Here is a 6,000-nt window from a genome sequence, read left to right on the forward strand (position 1 = left end):
GTCAAATCATCGACCCATCTCTCTAGAAATCGATCCATTGGAAGACCTAGGATCCATTCCTCTTTGGTATAACCCAAGTTGGGTCCAGGAGGAATGAGTGGTGGAAATCATAAAAACAATCATGGATCATCCCTGTTGTGTTGAAAAATGTGTAACTAGGTTCGGTCTTCATAAGTATTAAGTGTATTTTTTATTCTTGTAAATTATAAAATGAAAGAAAAGTATTATATTTTTGAGCATAGGTTTCATGCTCAATATATTTTATTTTATAGTTCAAGCAGCCATTTAATGCTTCTAGGGTTTGTCCAAGGTCAAGAAGTCAAAAGATTCATTGGCATAAGTTGAAGACCCTATTCGGCACATTGTAACTTGTAAAGAAATTTATTTTTTCTTTAAAAGTGTCGGAATACCCTCCAAGACCAAGTGTTACATGTCATTTTGTTGCATTAGGCAAATGAACATCGGTTTGGATCTTTCACTATCAATAAATGTGTCCCAAGGTATTCCACTGCAAAGTTATAATAAAAAACTATCCCAAAGAAGGTGAAATTACTGGATTCCATGGCTCAAAACCCTAATTTTGGCCTCCTGCACAATTCCCTAGTCAATCTCTGTGAGAATTCCATTAGAAAGTCCACATAAGTGCACTCTGTCTTACACTTTGGCTTGCACATGTGACTTAACGAATGTAAAAATAAAAAGTAAAGTCTAGAAGCATTGTTGGTCGTATCTATCCCAACTAACAAGCTTCAAATGGGTGCCTATTCAGCCCTGATCCCCCCCATAATGTAGCAAATCCCTTTCTTTGTGGAACCCCTATCCCACTATTAATGGATCTCATCCCTTGGAGAGTGGATCTAAAACTTCCCATTCTTGGCCTATAAAACTACTACAGGTCTTAGGATTGGGAGAGGACTATGGGAAGTAGGCTTATGCTGTTGGAATAAGGTTGGAAGGCTATTCATTCAAAGAGAGGATTGGAGATTGTGGGTGGGGACTTGCGACATCAAGGCTTCAAGGTTGTAAGTCTATTCTCCATTTTTATGAATATAAAGGCAACTATTCTTTCTCAATTATGCTTCTATTGTTATAATTTGTAGGATTCCTTGATCACCTACATAGGCTTTGATTGCATATTGATCCATTTTGGTATATGATTAGGTTAATTAGTCCATTTATCTATTATGCTATATGATGGATGCTTTGATCGCGTGTATGTTTCTGTCTATGCAGATCTCCTTCAGGACATCTTGGAGAAGTTGTGGGAAGCAATGGGAAGATCTCTAAAGAATCGAGGAGAAGCGGATGGTCAAAAGCTCTGAATAAGATTTCATCAAGCATTTCAATTTAAACGGTAAGTGGCTTCTATCATACTATTGGTTTTAGTCAATCGTAGTCTAGAGAAAGGTAGCAGTTCCTGGTTGTTTGTTACTAGGTTTATCTAAAGTATAGGGAGATCGCTCTTGTCCACAAGAGGGATAAGTCCACATAACAAATTAAGTTTTTTACTTTTTGGGTTTTTATAAGTTTTTAGGCTTATTATTATTTGTATTTATTTTTTTGCCTATTAGCCCTTAGAATCCAATTTTTTGATATTTCACTTTGGTTTTGAGCAGTGATATGATTTTTGAGTTCAATTCTGCAGATCACAGGTTATTTACGGAAACAAAACATTTTGGTATCGAGTACATTTTTATCACTTTTTCAAACTCGTTTAAACTTATGAAAAAGCAAAACCAAGGAGTTTTCTTTACGCTCTTTTTCAAACTCCTTAAAAATGAAAAGATCATTGAGTACTTGATTGTTAGAACTCGTAAAAGTAAATGAACAATCGTCTATTCAGTATAAGTTTACCCCTTTTACAGACTGAACTAAACTATTTACGAAAAAAGTATATGTTGACTATTCATAGTCAATAGAGTTCTCTCTTGAATTCTTTTATCCTTTTTCGGACTTGAGGGACTCAATTTATGAAAAAAGATACAATGGATTTTACTTATGTTTTTTTCGTGACTCCCTAAAACTGGAAAACACCAAGCTTTACTTTCTTCGGGCTCGTTAAAATTTTACATTGAAAGAGTTGAACAAGTTTTATTTTTGTGTCTTTCAAACTCTTTAAACATGAAAATGACATCGAGTTACCCCTTCATTGGACTCGTAAAACCTAAACAGTGCAGGACTCGTTAAGCATGACGAGACCGAACCACTCCTTCCTAGGGTTCATTAAAAATAAATCGAAGGACTCATCCAAAGGATGAGCTTACAGGACAAGCATATGCTATCCTCCTCAAGCTTGTAATAAATAAAGAGGTACTTACCAGTAATGGTGGGGGAAAAGTGAGAAAGAACCTTTATGTTTGTTTTATAAAAGTCAGTATGGCACTCTTGAACATGACACTCCATCACTTTTGTGTCTGCATTGGGAAATCCATTTGCCTCTCAGTTGACCATACCTTATTGAAAGTATTCAGTTGGTTTGGGTTTTATTTTTGAGTAAAATGCTACCAAGTCATCATGTCATGCCTTTGATATGTTCAAGAGAAGTTCAATCTCAGTCAAATTATTTTGCCAGTCATAGCCTTAAGTTGCGTCGACCATCCCTAAGTCAGTCCTGGATTACTCTAAACTATTGTTCTTCAAAACTTGACATGAGTTTTGTGCCGTAGGCCCTCATGCGACGGATGGCTTTGTATCAAATTCAACTCACTATCTAGGAAGTTGATATAGAAACTTTTAGTACCTTGGAGCCTACATGCCTTAATGGAAGGTTTATCCCCTTCGATGACAGGTTCTCATTATTGACCTTCGATCAAATGATTCTATAAGTGTTTGACATCAACACATCGATTCACACTTCATAGATTGTACTAGATGTACCTTGAGAGACATTGTCATTATTGGTGGTTTCTCTCGTGCTTGTTAATGGTTCACATCCTTGACCAACAATTAAGTGGTTTCTACCATGTTTGACTTTGATGCATTCAATCATATGACTAGATTTGTACTATGGATCGAGAGATGGAGATCAAGACCATGGATCTAGTTTCATCCAACCTAGTTGCAATGAGTTATTAAATATTCATGATTGTAAACATAGATCCATTGATGGTTGCGTCCATTCTATGTCTTATGTTGACATAGATCTTCAAATGTATTTATGTACTATTCTTTGAGACATTTAAACTATGAGTATGGGAATGCCTACCTCAACGATGATATTATATATTGCATTATAACATTTGATTGATTGTTTCAAGTCTCCGACTGCAGTCTCTAACCCAAACCTTGGCATGATAAAGTGCTTCAGTCATCATACATATCTTTTGAATTTTCACTTTGGGGGGAATCTGTTACACATCGTTTTGTTGCATTAGGCAAATGACCATCGGTTTGGATCTTTCACTATCCATAAATGTGTCCCAAGGCATTCCCCTGCAAAGTTAGAATAAAAAACTATCCCAAAGAAGGTGAAATTATTGGATCCCATGGTTCAAAACCCTAATTTTGGCCTCTTGTGCAGTTCCCTAGTCAATCTTTGCGCATACACAGAGAAGTCCATTAGAAATTGCGCATAAGTGCACTCTGTCTTACATTGTGGCCTACGCACATGACTTAACGAATGTAAAAATAAAAAGTAAAGTCTAGAAGCATTGTTGGTTGTATCTATCCCAACCAACAAGCTTCAAATGGGTGCCTATTCAGCCTTGATCCCTCCCATCATGGAGCAACTCCCTTTCTTTGTGGAACCCCTATCCCACTATTAGTGGATCTCATCCCTTGGAGAATGGATCCAAAACTTCCCATTCTTGGCCTATAAAACTTCTATAGGTCCGAGGATTGGGAGAGGATTGTGGAAAGTAGGCTTACGATGTTGGAATAAGGTTGGAAGGCTATTCATTCAAGGAGGGGGTTGGAGATTGTGGGAGGGGATTTACGACATCAAGGCTTTAAGTTTGTAATTCTATTCTCCATTTTTATGAATATAAAGGCAACTGTTATTTCTCAATTATGCTTCTATTGTTATAATTTGCAGGATTCCTTGATCACCTACATAGGATTTGATTGCATATTGATCCATTTTGGTATATGATTAGGTTAATTAGTCCATTTATCTCTTATGTTATATGTTGGATGCTTTGATCTCGTGTATGTTTTTGTCTATGCAGATCTCCTTTAGGACATCTCAGAGAAGCTATGGGAAGAAATGGGAAGATCTCCAAAGCATCGAGGACAAGTGGATGGTCGAAAGCTCTAAATAGGACTTCATTAGGCATTTTGATTTAAATGGTAAGTGACTTCTATCATACTATTGGTTTCAGTCAATCATAGTCTAGAGAAAGGTAGCAGTTCATGGTTGTTCGTAACTAGGTTTCTTTAAAGTCCAGGGAGATCGCTCTTGTCCACAAGAGGGATAACTCCACATAACATCAAGTCACCCTGGAAACTGGAAAGTCAGCCTAAAAGGAAGAGCCACGTCCACCCTTTAAGAGCCTATAAATAGAAGAGAACTCGTCCTACTTGAAGCATATTCACTCACCACTCATTCTAGTGAAGGAAGAGGAAGATGAAGGCAACGAAGAAGGAAGAGGACAAAGAAGAATTTCATTTGGGATATTTTCTCTCACATAAGGAAAGCTAAGGTTTCTACAATAGACCTAGGATTTCTATCTACAAGTTCAATCTTGGAGAAAAGAAGGCAAGGAGGTTAAGCGAAGGTCACCAAGGGTCATCCTTAACATCTAAAAGTCAAGGAAAGGAAAGTGAAGGTCAAGGGAAGGTTCCACAGGAAGATTGAAGTTCACACATGCGACAACTGCAACTGCAGGGAGGTCGAAATTTCATATCTGCAGTAGGAGGCCGAAAATATGACTACGGGAGGTCAAAGAAGTGCTACTGGAAGAGATTCGACTGAGTTTGTGATCTGATTAAGAAAATTAGTTTTGCAGTGTTAAAATTCCCTTTCGGATCATATTAAATATGTTTGAGGAATTGTGTGTTTGTTTACAAGTTTAATGAGTGTTGTATGTAATTTTTATGAGCAAATTAACATAAATAAATGATTGAACAACAACAAATGATAGACATAAACATCACCATAAACAGTATCACAACAACACATTATGAAGGAGTTCACCCCTCCTGGGCTATGTCTCCTTGGTCTAGCTTCCAATGGCTTGGCCCTCTCTATTATGCTAAAAAATATGAATACATCGGTTTACAATGCTCAGAAGCTCTGAAACCTGTTCCAATGGCTCCAGAATGCCCAAAAATGTTTGTGTAGCCTCTTTATGCTTCTGATTTGGTCAAAAACTCAAGAAGTTATGGCCTTTCCCAATATTATGCTAATCGCACCACAAATTCAACAAATTCTAGAATCATCCTACAATTTTTCTAGCAAAGCGCGCTAACGGAGCGATAATTTCGCCGAAAACCAGGCGAAATTGTCGAACAGTTAAAATGCCTGCTAACACTTAAGGTCCAAAAATTGTGGCCACATGGGGGGCCACGTGCCCGGGGCTAAGGCCAACGGCCCGATCCCGCCGGTCGGGCCCCCACTTCTCCACCGTAGTGGTCTCATGGGCGGTTACATAACTGTGGTTGGCGCCACGTGGGCTGGCCCATTCTTTGAACTCTACGCTGACACACTGTAAATAAATGTAGAGTTCATAATGGCTAATAACTACCGCAACGATGTATTGGTAATGGGCTATGTTGTGTGTTGGGAGGTCACGGGTTCGAGCCTCGCTATCTCTGCCCGAACTATAACAAAACTTTTGGTGGCCTCCTGGGCTTCCATGTGGCAACCTCCGACTGGGCCACGTGTCAACCTGTGGTTGGCCACTCCTTAAACCAATCAAACCCACAAAAATATGACCAATAAGTGAATGAAACTTGTCACAATATCATTCATCGAGGGGCCTGTTGACCAAGTCAACATCCACATACCTTGCCCAGTCAGCGCCACATCAGCAGTACAGACTGCTGACTGGGTGGGTTGTC

The sequence above is a fragment of the Pinus tabuliformis genome, chromosome Q (assembly GCF_031772625.1).
Source record: "Pinus tabuliformis cultivar Carrire ecotype Pingquan chromosome Q, CPIR1, whole genome shotgun sequence".
NCBI lineage: Eukaryota > Viridiplantae > Streptophyta > Pinopsida > Pinales > Pinaceae > Pinus > Pinus tabuliformis.